At 45.2% G+C, this 12115-nt stretch overlaps 1 protein-coding gene and 1 long non-coding RNA gene across 13 annotated transcripts in view; both read left to right on the top strand.

Moving 5' to 3' along the window:
* Positions 1-12115, top strand: part of DLGAP2 (DLG associated protein 2) — an 823185-nt gene that overhangs the window by 263473 nt on the left and 547597 nt on the right. The window lies entirely within an intron of this gene.
* Positions 1503-7958, top strand: LOC111770953 (uncharacterized). The gene is made up of 5 exons (XR_002804452.2): positions 1503-1650; positions 1842-1982; positions 2067-2124; positions 7635-7692; positions 7784-7958. It is a non-coding gene; the product is annotated as an uncharacterized lncRNA (long non-coding RNA).

Here is a 12115-nt window from a genome sequence, read left to right as displayed (position 1 = left end):
AGAGCCATTAGCCTCTCATAAATTGATCAGAAAAAAATATGAACAGAATGAAGAACAGGAGAAGACAGTAGAGACTCATGTGCTAGTCTGTGAAGTTGGGACCATGATTCTGCAGAGTTTAGGTAGAACTCACTAGAGGTGGTGCTGGACCTGGGTCTTGAAGGGAATCTGGAGTTAATACGTGAGAGTAGGTCCAGGGCTTCCCAAGAAGACGGAGCATCAGAAGGGGTCTCGTCAGGTGGGTGTGTGATGTCCTGGTCCTGGAGGTCTCTTGCAGGGCTCCAGCCCACCCATCATGGAGCATGTGCATCAGAGTGCCTCTGAGATGGGCAATGCTGGCATCTCCTTGCCTAGAAAACGGACAGATGATGCTGTCACTTTGTGTGGTGACCAGGGGCCAGCAGGGACATGTCTCACTGTGTTCTGTAGGGTTTCCATACCCCAGGGCTGCTAAGGAACATTCCCAGAGACCCTGGAAGCAAGCAGCAGAGACTGACCCACCTCTGCAAGGGGTCTGCTATTTGCTGGTGGGCGCTTCTCCCCCGTCCTCTTCATGCCGCCAGCTTCATCCCAGGCTCGGAGAGTCTTTCAGGGCCAGTGAATCACTGTATCCCACTGCCTGCTTTTGTAAAGAAAGTTTTATTGTACCACAGCCACACCCACTGTTCTGTACCGCCTGTGGCTTCTTTCCTGCTACAATGGTAGTTGTGAGAGAGAGCGTGTCATCCTCAAAGCCTAAAATATTTACTCTCTGGCCCTTTATAGAAAATGTTCACTGAGCTCTGTGCTAATTGTCCTTCTGTCCTTATCATACTTTTCTCTGGCCAGGCAGAGACATTTCTCAAACTTTTTCTCTGTTGGGACTTTATTCTGTCAACACTGATTTAGACTGATGTTTGGTGCAAAAGTAAACAGAGCTATAAAGGAGGAAGCATGAGTAATTAATTTGACCCCAGGGTATCTTCGTGTGATTCCATTCTGCATTAAGTCAGGAAGTCTTCCTGCGAACAAATCGTATTTAATATCTTATTTGTTGGCTCACCAGCTCTTGGGTGCCCTGTAAGCTGCATTTGCTCTCAGACTCAGCCAGGCTCACCCTCCTGAGGTTGACCAGCAGTCCCAGTGGCCAAGAGCCTGGAGATACCAGTGGCTCTTGTCCTTGTTTATTCTGTACATATTGGGCTGTAAGCGTACATTCCTCTGGGCAGAAATTAAAGTTAATTCATCCTTGTAATCAAATTGGGCACTCCTAAATTAAGTAACTCATGATATTTAAACAAAGTTCATAATTTTTACGTTAATTGGCTATTTTATTCTAGATCTTGTTCTTTTTCAACTGGAAATATTTTGTTAATTCAAAGGGAACACATTTCAACAGTCACTTCAGCTGAAAAATCATCGCTAATTGAGATTTCGTCTTCCTGTCTGTTAAAGAACTATTTGGTGCCTTATTTGTGTGATTTACTTTTCAAACCCTCAAATCCGATACGTACAATGACCAGCTGATGCAGCTGAAATAGCTGCTAGTGAGGAGCGGTGAGAAGAGCAGCCTTGGGCTTCTGGAGCTGAGATAGACACGTTTCCAGAGAGCGATGGCCACTCGTCCACTCGTCAGATATCTTCAAGTCATGAGAGGAAGCAACTGAGAAGGTCAGTCCCATAAAATTGTTCTTCAGCTCTCCTCTTGGGAAGAATCACTGAAGTGCATGCACCGTGCCATCCTTATTGTCATAACTGCTTATTTTCATACAAGCATTATTCTTTTTTAGTGAATATGAGCAGTTTTTTCATTCCTGGGAAATATGCCCCATCACATGTTGCCTTTTCACGTGTACATGCAGGTGGCTTGAACACAGCTCTACACGTGTCACTGTCTGGAGCTGAGGAACCTCTCCTCGTCATGGTTTTTCATCTTGAGATAATTGTATCAAGCTGAGAAGAATCAGGACCAGAGCATCACCACCCCATGATAACTCCACAAAGTAAGATTTTCACTGCGAGTCTTACATAAGAGAGAATTCTCTCTCTCTGTGTCTTGAGTCTAACATTCTCCCCTCTATGTACAGGGACCAGGAAGAGTTTGCTGTCCTCATCTGGTGGTGGAAACCATTTCTGGGTTTGAAGGTGAGTTATTCATGCCAGAATTGAGTAATCCCTGTGTCTGTGGGACTGTGGCTTATTTGGCTTTGGATTTCATGAGTATTTTACAGAGTTCGCTTTGGTGTGATTACGTTTATAGATGTGAGTGGAATTTACGTTTTTGTCATTTTCTTTCACTTACTCTGCTGCTTCTGCCTTGCTGGGGACAGACATAAGGATGTCGAGTTGGTGATTCAGCCTTTGGCTCAGGATAAAATAATGGTGAAGCCATGGGCTTGGGCACAGCCACTGATTTCTTCTAGGAAAAAAAGTCAAGGAGAAAACATTGGTGGCATCTCCCTTCCAGAACAGCCTGCGTGGGAGGGAAAGGCAGAGGTCGTTTCTCCAGCAGTGCAATATAATTACGTTATGAACTTTGGTTCAATATTTGAATCATCAACAAATAAGAGATACACCAGAAAGCAGACATAAATATTAATATTTGGTGACTATAAAACTATTTCTGTAAAGCAAATGCATCATTTTCAAGTAAAAGATCAATTATACAATTATTGAAGTATTTGTATAGTGGAGCAACTCCTGTTGATTGTCTTGCAAGTAAAATTAACTTATTTGTTTGCTTTTGAAGTACAAGGAGTCCATCCTGTTAGTAAAAAATTTTTGAGCTCCAGAGTAACCAGTTTTGACGTGATGCAATGAGGTGTGTTAGAGAGTGAGCAGTGATAGTTAGCAACCTGAAAGAAGGTGTTTGGTCCAGTATCCGGGTTTCTCAGACCATCCTGAAGCCCGTGCTGGCTTGAAGACAGACTATGCTCATTCAACAAATGCTTGTTGGTTTCTTTCTTTGAGTAAAGCTTTCTGTATTTACTCTAAATAGTAAGAGCTTGAACGTTACAGCCTGGTGGTTTTCAGAAACCTTTCACACGTGTTATCTCACTTGATTTTATACTGAATCAAAGAAGGGCATGAGGTCCTAGGAGTCATGGCTACATAATTCATTAGCTAAATGAGGGCATGTTTGAGAGTGAAGAAACAGTAAGGAGGAGATGAAAAATGATTAGCAAAAGTCAGATCTAGAATGGAAAACCATATTTGCTTATCCTGGAATTTTGCTCCTGTGATGGTCACATGTGTTTGTAAAGTAATCAGTATTAACTTCAGTATATTCCTGGGAATAAATGGTACCAGTGAAGTTGGAATATCCTAAGTATTAAAAGAATGTGGTTTGCAGTGCCATTAGAAGCATAAGAAGGATCCTAATGCACGCGTTTGCTGATCCTTCCATGATCTGAAGATCATAAGCTGCCAGCCATAAAGTACAGTATGTTTTGTATCTTCTGTGTGTTCAAGAAAGAACAGTTGAAATGACCCATTTCATTTCCTGATGAGGAAAATGCTCTGTGAGATACACAGAAATGATTAGGGTGGGTTGTGGCATTTTTCTTGTTTGACTTTCAGTAAAGACATCCCATTATTTGCAGGGGTGAACGGGCCACGCTGAGCTCGACTAACATCTCCGGACCAGTTATTAGAGTGATTTCCCCTAATTATACACCAACAAATTGTGGGAAGGCAGGAACCTGTCTTGGCTGTCTTGATCTCAAGCAGTCAGAGGCCTCGAAAAACTATCTGTTGATGTGATAAAAAGAGTTAAGGAGCCAAAATAATTTGCTAAATTAATAAGAACTCGGCTAAAGACTTTGTAAGACTTAAGTTCAAATAACTTTACTGAGAGTTTATTTCTCTGGAGAGAAGGTTGGGGCTCCCGTGTCTTCTCGGCCATGCTTCTCTTGTCTGTCTGTCTGTAGAACGTCCAGCCATCACGGGGTCAGGGCTACGTGCAGTTTTTGCTATTTGTGAGGAGGTCTGTATGGATGTGTTGCTCTCTCTGTGCTTCTCGTCTCGTCACCACTTGTCTCCTCCATCCTCAGCCTCTTGGGAACATCTCCTTCCTTGACATCAACATCACGTAGGGAGGAGCCCTGAGACCACTGTGGCCACGTTGGATGCATAGAAGGGTCATGGGCACGCAGAGGAATGAGTGGTACCACATCCTCGTGAGAGTGAATTGGTTGCCTTGACCAAGAGGTGCAGAGAAGAATCTAAAACAGTGCCCAAAGGCTGCCTGAGCACCCTGCCCCCCAACCACCCCTTCTGCCATCGGTGGGAGCAGAGATTGATTCAAAGTGGATGCTCCTTCCCTGTCCGTGTTAGAGGCAGCCGAGAAGCGTTGCCTGTACCCACTGAAACTGGCAGACTTGAGACACAGTGGCGGATTTAAACAACCTCGATCAGGATTGTAGAGGCTGTCCTTGGGAACGTGCTTGCACTGAATACACGGAGAATGTTCCAAGTGCATACGATTCTATATAGAGAGGGGACATCCAGCTCAGCATAAGTCCCAGCAACGTGCAGCAACATGCTGCTGACACCATGACTTTCCTTCCCAGGCATCGCCATGATGCTGATTTTCAGATTTTCAAAGGACGGAACCTTGCTAATAGAATATTATTCTATTTTGTCTGGATGCCCAGGGACAAAGGGATGGAGGATCTCTGATCAGGTTGTTCTCAGAGTATCTGAGATGGAACAGTCCAGAAGTGGAACTATCTTAGCTAGATATACCTTTTATAAGATATCAGATAAAGAGTTATTTTAAATTCTGGGTGATTTTTTCCAAAAAGTTTGTTCTGATTCACTTCCATAAAGATCAATATATTTTGTGATACAAAGCAGAATCTCGTTTGTTAAGGAGGTTTGGTAAAAGATGTTACTTCCCCGGCTGGCCTGGGCTCCGTGGGGGTAACTGTAGTGGGGTCGCTTCAAGCTTTCTCTCTCTAGTAATATATAAAAGAAGTCTTATTTAGACCCAACAAAATGATTCATTGAAAATGACTGAACCCAAACTCTAAAATGAGCAATATTTTCGTGTGTGTGGCTGTAAGTGTGCGTGTGTGTTTGAGTGCAATAGTGTTGGCGGGTTCAAGTTCTTCCTACTTGAGGACCTGGCGAAGAGCATTCAAAGTGTGGCTGAAATATTGCTCATAGCCCTGCCTCCAAATCAGCCACTTTTCTCCTCAGATTAACTCAGTTCTGCAGTCTTTAGATGTCTGCCGCATAAGCTTTGTCTCGCATGATTTTGCAGTGGGATGGAGCATTCCCATTTCGATGTCTGTCTTTACTGCTATTTTCAGATAGTCCTTAGTCTTTCCATCTGCAAGTGCTCAAACTTTAAATATAGTTTTTGTGATGAGTTTGCTGTCCAAATGCTCTGCAGAATCCTGTCTGCCTGCTTGTCATTCAGTGGGGACGGCTGCAGGCTCTTACCTCTCTCGTTCTCTTGTCCACCACCTCTTGTGACTCTGGGCCACCTGTGTTCTTTGTGCCTCCACCAGGTGCCACGCAGAATGGCAGTGGTGGTTCCTTCTGGCTTGAGTTCTAAGTTGAAAATGAACCCCTGGGGAGATACTGGAACCCCCTCCTCCTGCGTTAGTGGGTTCCCCCGGGCGACGGCAGCTTTGAGGCCCCGCCGCTCGTCTCTGCACTCACTGTGACGTGGGCACCTCGCAGAACCCCCGTTTGCTCTGAATAGCATCACCTTCCCTTGCTGGAGTGGTGGGCTCTGAGGCAGAACTGAAGTTAGAGGCAGTGACCTATCTTTTTGCACCTTGATGGGAGAGGAATAGTGGGATGGTTTGTCCCATTTGCTTGTAAAATTCGTGGAAGCTTCATTCGGGATGGGTAAAGACCACCATGCAGCTTTGCAGAAGCAGAACTTGCCTGTGCAGGAAGATGAGCCTTATAAAGTGCTCCATATCTTGGGGGATTCGACTGGATAATCTCTAAAGTTCCCATTGTTGAGATTAAGGACTGACCCTGCTTCCTACCTGAGGTTCGGTCCTGATCAGAAGGGGGAAGCTGGGGGCAGAGTCCTGGAATGACAGTCTGGGGCGACTGGACAGGTTATTTGAATTAACTGTGTGTGTGATCAAGGTCTTCGCATTTCATAAGGTTCTGCTGCTTTCTAGGTATCTAGTGATTCCTTCTCACTCGCTCTCTCTATATGTGTGTTTGCACACACACACACACACAAGGAATCACTATATAGGTATATGTTTGTATATTTATGTATACTTGTAGGTATGTACACATGTATCTATATATGAGTGTGTGTGTGTGTATGTGTACACACACACACACACAATCACATAAAACTGGAAAAGGACCTAAGGTGAAATCTTGATTTTTGTGGGTTCTGTCCTCCTGGGAGAATCTCCCCTTTGTCAGTACGTTTGCCCTAACTGACTGCGTGGCTTGGTTCTCCTAGAACGCTCTCAAATTACAGCCTGAGCCACTTGTGAACCAGTGGCCCTGGAGCTCTCCCTCTTTGTGTCAGTTTCCCTGGCTCCCATTTCAATATCCAGACTTCACAGTTAACTGTACGATTATAATGGCCGAGGACCCCAAGTCCACGTGTCGTTTTGATGCTCTCAGCTCAGTTTTGTGTCTGTTCAGCGAATGTTCGCTCCAAACTTACTGTGAGCCAGGCACTGGGATGGCAGAGATTCATAACATATGGTCCTTTTCAGAGGAGCTCATTTTCTAGTTGGAAAAGGGATCTCTACAAAATAACCCTAATGTGATATAAACAAGGACAGTGGTGGAGACAGAGAGCTGTTGTAGTAGTTATGAATCTTTTTTGATTTAATTGATTGGGGTAAGTCAGGAAATGGCAGGGAGCAAACGTGTGGCACTTGAGCCCTTGGGGCAATCCTTGATGGGTGGAGAACCCTCGCCTGCCTTTGGTCCTTGCTGCTTATTTTGTGTTATTAGGGAGGAGAAAGGGTAACAGAGGGGAAGCGGGAGTCTGGTGTGTGGGGCTATCCTGAGAATGGGGGCCTTCCGAATTAACAGTGGGAGCAACACTGGGCCTCGAAGTTCTCTCAGCATCTGTCAACCCCGTAGCATCTCTAGCTGTGAGCATTGCCACCCTGGCTGATCATCCACAGAGAAAAGACAATAAAAGAGGAAGAAACAGAATGGAACGGTTCTGTAGAGTTCAGAGGCATCAGTAAGCACCCAAGGGCGCAGCCAGCTCTCCTTCTGGACTAGACATCAAGTCACGGGGGCGCTGAGACTCATCACTCAGGGTGCTGTGGCAGTTGAGGGGTCCCAGGTCCCCTGTGCCTCAGCCTCCCGCTTCACACATGCTGGGCGAGGAGACGCACGTGGGCTGCCAGCACCAGCGTAGCTTGCACTTGCCGTCAACAGCGCTGGTCCTGCTTGCTCCAGAAACTGTGGTCAGCGTCTTGTCATGCAGAGGAGGAGCACAAAGATCGCAGCTGTCTTATTTGTGGAAACATTTGGCGGCCGTCAATTCTCAGCACCAGCACTTCTGAAATTATGAGCGCACTGTCTTATTATCTGGCAGCTGTGTCATTCACACTTCTCCTCTAACAACCCGTAGTGACTTCAGATGCTGTTAATGTCAAAGCGTTGATTGACGGCTAATATTTCACTGTTTGGTTTTGCAGATTACAGCGCCCGTTTCCTCGGAGGCATCACGGGATGTGTCATACGAGGACCCTGCCCGTAAGTGTACCTCCAACCTGCTCATCCTAGACTCTAGGCCACTGGCTGTGCCGGGATCTCTTCTAATGCTTTCTTCTCCTTTTCTTTGCAGGTCACTCATATTAAGACAATTTCCTTAATTTGTCACTGCATTCGTCTCCGCATCTGAAAACTGAAAAGAACCACAATAGCAGAAGAACGGAAGAAGCTCTATTACTATTTAGATATTTGTTTTGCCATTTTTGCATCAAAAATATTGAAAACTGAAATTAAACATCTATAAAGTATTTCGTATGACTCAGATTTTTTTTTACCTTCAGCTTTATTAAGGTATAATTGACATATGAAATTGTAAGATATTTAAGTGTACATCATGATTATTTAATCTACATATACACTGAGAAAGGACCCGTGCCGTCTAGTTAATTAACACATATTTATTTTCTGTTGTTGTTGATGGTGAGAACATTGAAGTTCTACTGTCTTAGAAATTTCAATTATACAAAACAATGTTATCAACTATAATCATGGTGTACATTATATCCTCAGACCTTACTCATCTTATCACTGAAAGTCTGTACTCTTTTCCTAACCTCTTCCAATTTCCCCCACCCCAGCCCCTGGCAACCACTTTTCTACTCTCTGCTTCTATGAGTTTGACTTTTTTTTTTGATTCCATGTATAAGTGATACCATGCAGTATTTGTCCTTCTCTGTCTGACTTATTGCTCTAAGCATAATGCCCTCAAGGTCCATCCAAGTTGTCGCATGTGGCAGCATTTCCTTCTTTCTCATGACTGAGTAGGATTCCACTGTGTATACAACACATCTTCTTTATCCATTCTTCCATCGATGGACACTTAGGTTGTTTCCATAATGACTCAGATTTCTTATTTAAGGAAAACATAATGTTTATATATAAATCTTTATTTATATATTTATATATAAATTAACATTTAATTTTTTTCTAAAGAGTGGCACCTGAGCTAACTTCTGTTGCCAATCTTCTTTTTGTTTTTCCTTCTTCTTCTTCTCCCCAAAGCCCCCCAGTACACAGTTGCATATTCTAGTTGTGAGTGCCTCTGGTTGTGCTATGTGGGACGCTGCCTCAACGTGGCTTGATGAGCGGTGCCATGTCTGTGCCCAGGATCCGAACTGGTGAAACCCTGGGCCGCCAAAGCGGAGCACGTGAACTTAACCACTTGGCCATGGGGCCAGCCCCAACATTTAATGTTAATCTAGTAACTTCTATTTATTCTAGTTATTTTACTTAGGTAAAATATTTATGAAAATACCCACAAGATTAATGACACTTTTTAAAATGATATTGTCACTGCCCCCCAACAAATATATTTTCATTTCTCCCTATTTTGGGAATTCTGAAGACTGTCACTGAACATTGGGAATGATTTCTCTCTTTTAGGTAGGTCCATTGTATAAATTATTAAAAATCATTCACATTATGTGCTTAAAAGTTAACAAAATAAGGATCCTATTTGAGAGGTTGGACATGATTATCCACATGGTTTTGTGGCAGGTGAAATATGCATCTACCATGGCCATGCCTCTTTATTTTCAGAATTTAGTTATGATTTCTTAGGTGAACTACTTAAGAAAGGTACAAACATGGAATAGGAACTAGAAGAATTCCCTGTATTTCACAGCTACATAACAACTTGTTATAAAACAGGATTGTAGCAAACTGCCTATTTGTGAGTTACGCATTAATTAATTCAGCAAATATTTGTTGAGGCTGATAGGTTCCAAGCAGGGCATGAGGCGTAGCTGTTTCTGGCAGTGGATGCAGCGTGGACAGCAGAATGCGTTTCAGAAAGCAAAGGAAGTTCTCGTGGCTGGGGAGCAATCTGTAGGACGGGGCGAGAAAAGAAATGGGGCACCTGAGGTTAAGATGGGTCAGGTCACATGACACCTCATGAACCGTGGGAGGGAATTTGGGGGTTTGAATGACCAGGAGAAGTCCCTGATGGGTTTTTGAGCTGAAGTCTTTTGCTGAGACTTGCATTTTTGCAAGCTCCTGAAGGCTGCAGTACGGAGGATGGATCAGAGGCGTGGATGAGGACAAAGAGCGGGAGAGACCCTCTGAAGACTCTCCCAGTGGTCCTGGGGGAACGTGGTGGCTTGGAGTTGAGCAGGGAGCAGAGAGTAGGAGAGATTAGACAACATGCGAAGGTGGGAGGTGACGGTGGAATCAATAGTGTTGGCAGTTAACTGGCGTGGATATGAAAGGGGGCAGGATCAGGGACGACTCCTGGGTCTTGCTGGGAAGTTGGGAGGCTTGGTGGCCTTCAAGAGCAGATCAGGACCCGAGGCCACAGGGCGGGGACTGGGGCCGGTGTGATCTTCCAGGCCCCATCCTGAGGCTGTGCTTGGGGACCGACTACATCCAGGAGGCAGTCGGATGCCTTGGCGGAGAGTCAGCAGAGTCTGGGCTGGACCTGCTTTGGGAAGACCCCTCAGCATCGGGATGTTAACTGGAGCTGGGAGAGCAGCTGAGATGTCTTGGGAAGGACTCAGGGTGAGAAAAGGGGAAGGACTGGGACAAGACTCCAAGGAGTACCAACGCTGAAGGGTGAGCAGAGAGGAAGTGGGGGCAGTTGAGAAAGCACGGCCAAGGACATAGAGGAAGCTAGGAGAGAGCACGGCATCAAGGACGTCCAGGGAAGAAACTGGGGTGTGGGGTCAACAGCGTCCCGCTGCCAAGAGGCACCTGCGTGTTTTCTTGCTGTTAGTGGGGAGGCAGTGGGCGTGGGTTGAGAGTGAGTCAGGTGAATAGGAGGGGAGGGTGGTGGCAGTGAGTGTGGACAGCGTCTTCACTGCAGGTCAGTGTCTTTGACGAGGAGGATGCTCTTAGAGCGACACCTGGGACAGGCGAGGCTGAGGGAGGGGCTGTGTTTGCTCCTGAGCTGGAAGTGAAAGAACGTGTTTAAGTCCTAATAGAGAGGCCGCCAGCAGAAAGGAGGAGCTTGACATATGAAAAGGGGGGGGAATTGATGGAGGCTCGGCAGGTCCAGCGGGGCAGGCTGGAGACACGGCATCCGTCGTAACCGAGGGGAATGAGCACGTTCAATGCTCGGGGTACCAGATTTCATTTTTATTTCAACTTAAGAATTTTAAGAAATTCATTAAGGTTTTTTTCTTAGAAGGGGTACTTTGATGAGGCGAAATAGTCGTTTATGTTACAGGTCCTCCTCCTTTTTCCTGTAACCTGTCCGTTAAATTGCACCATTGCTGATGGACTCACAGCCACTTATGGACCCGAGAGCCAAGTGCCGCTTCACCCTCCCCTCCACGTCCGTGTCCTTTCCCTGTGGTCTGTTCACACACAATTTCCCAGCTGGTTGCAGCCCCTTTACAAGTAAAGAGTGAACAGCTATGTTTTGGCACAGTTTGTTCTCCAAACTCTTCATTTCTGTTGTATTTTCTTCTTGAGGAGTCATGAAACGATTTATAGATATATTTTCAAATGTGAGTCTGTTCAAAAGTAAATTTATTGATCAGAACGTGCGAAGGCTCTTGAAACTTCAGGGCTGGCTGCAAGAAATAGGATTCTAAGATGAGGGTGTCTGGAACAGGAGTTCACCTGTTGGATTCAAAGATTTTTGTAGTCTTGCCTGTAACATATTATGTATTTTGTTACTCCTTAAAATGTTGAACAGAAGTGCCATTTTTAAAGCATTCAGCATAAATAGTCTCCCCAGAACATTTTTTTTTGGTGAGGAAGATTAGCCCTGAGTTAATGTCTGTGCCAATCTTCCTCTATTTCGTATGTGGGACGCTGCCACAGCATGGCTTGATGCCCAGGATCCTAACCCGTGAACCCAGGGCCTCCGAAGCAGAGCACACATGAACTTAACTACTCGGTCACAGGGCTGACCACACCCCAGGACAGTTTTAATCTTCAGTGCTCTGTGCTTGTAGTGAATTAACTTATGTGCTATTGAGTCTGTCTGTAGAACAATGCACAGTGAATGTTCTGTGTTTTGGTTGCTTTGTGGGTTTCGTTTATATAAGCAGCGGTACTCTTGACATCGTCCAAGTGGCAGAAAGTAATACACTATCGAGAGAGGTTACCTTCTTCAGCCTTTGTTCAAGACGTAAGTTAAACCGGAGGCGCTGAAACAGCCAGTGTGCGTGAATGCGGCGTCTTGTCTCCCGGAGGAGAGTAAAGGTCAGACCTCAGTGGTCCAGGGCCTGAAGACAGATCCCAGAAGGGCCCACGGCTGAGCGTGACCCTCGTCAGCTCCACACGACCTCCCAGAAAACGGTAAGTTGCTTTTGTTGTTTTAAAAAATAATAATAATTCTTAGAAAAAGAGATTTTCCTACACGTCTGCTCTTCTGCCTCCTCGGTTTTTCAGAGCCCTCCCTGCACCTGCCGGAGAGGCTTGTGTTGCTTTCTTAGAGATGCTGCTGTCACATGAACAA

The sequence above is a fragment of the Equus caballus genome, chromosome 27 (assembly GCF_041296265.1).
Source record: "Equus caballus isolate H_3958 breed thoroughbred chromosome 27, TB-T2T, whole genome shotgun sequence".
In the NCBI taxonomy this organism is placed as follows: domain Eukaryota; kingdom Metazoa; phylum Chordata; class Mammalia; order Perissodactyla; family Equidae; genus Equus; species Equus caballus.
Note: the sequence above shows the minus strand (reverse complement) of the source record. Positions and strands in the feature narration are given on the sequence as shown.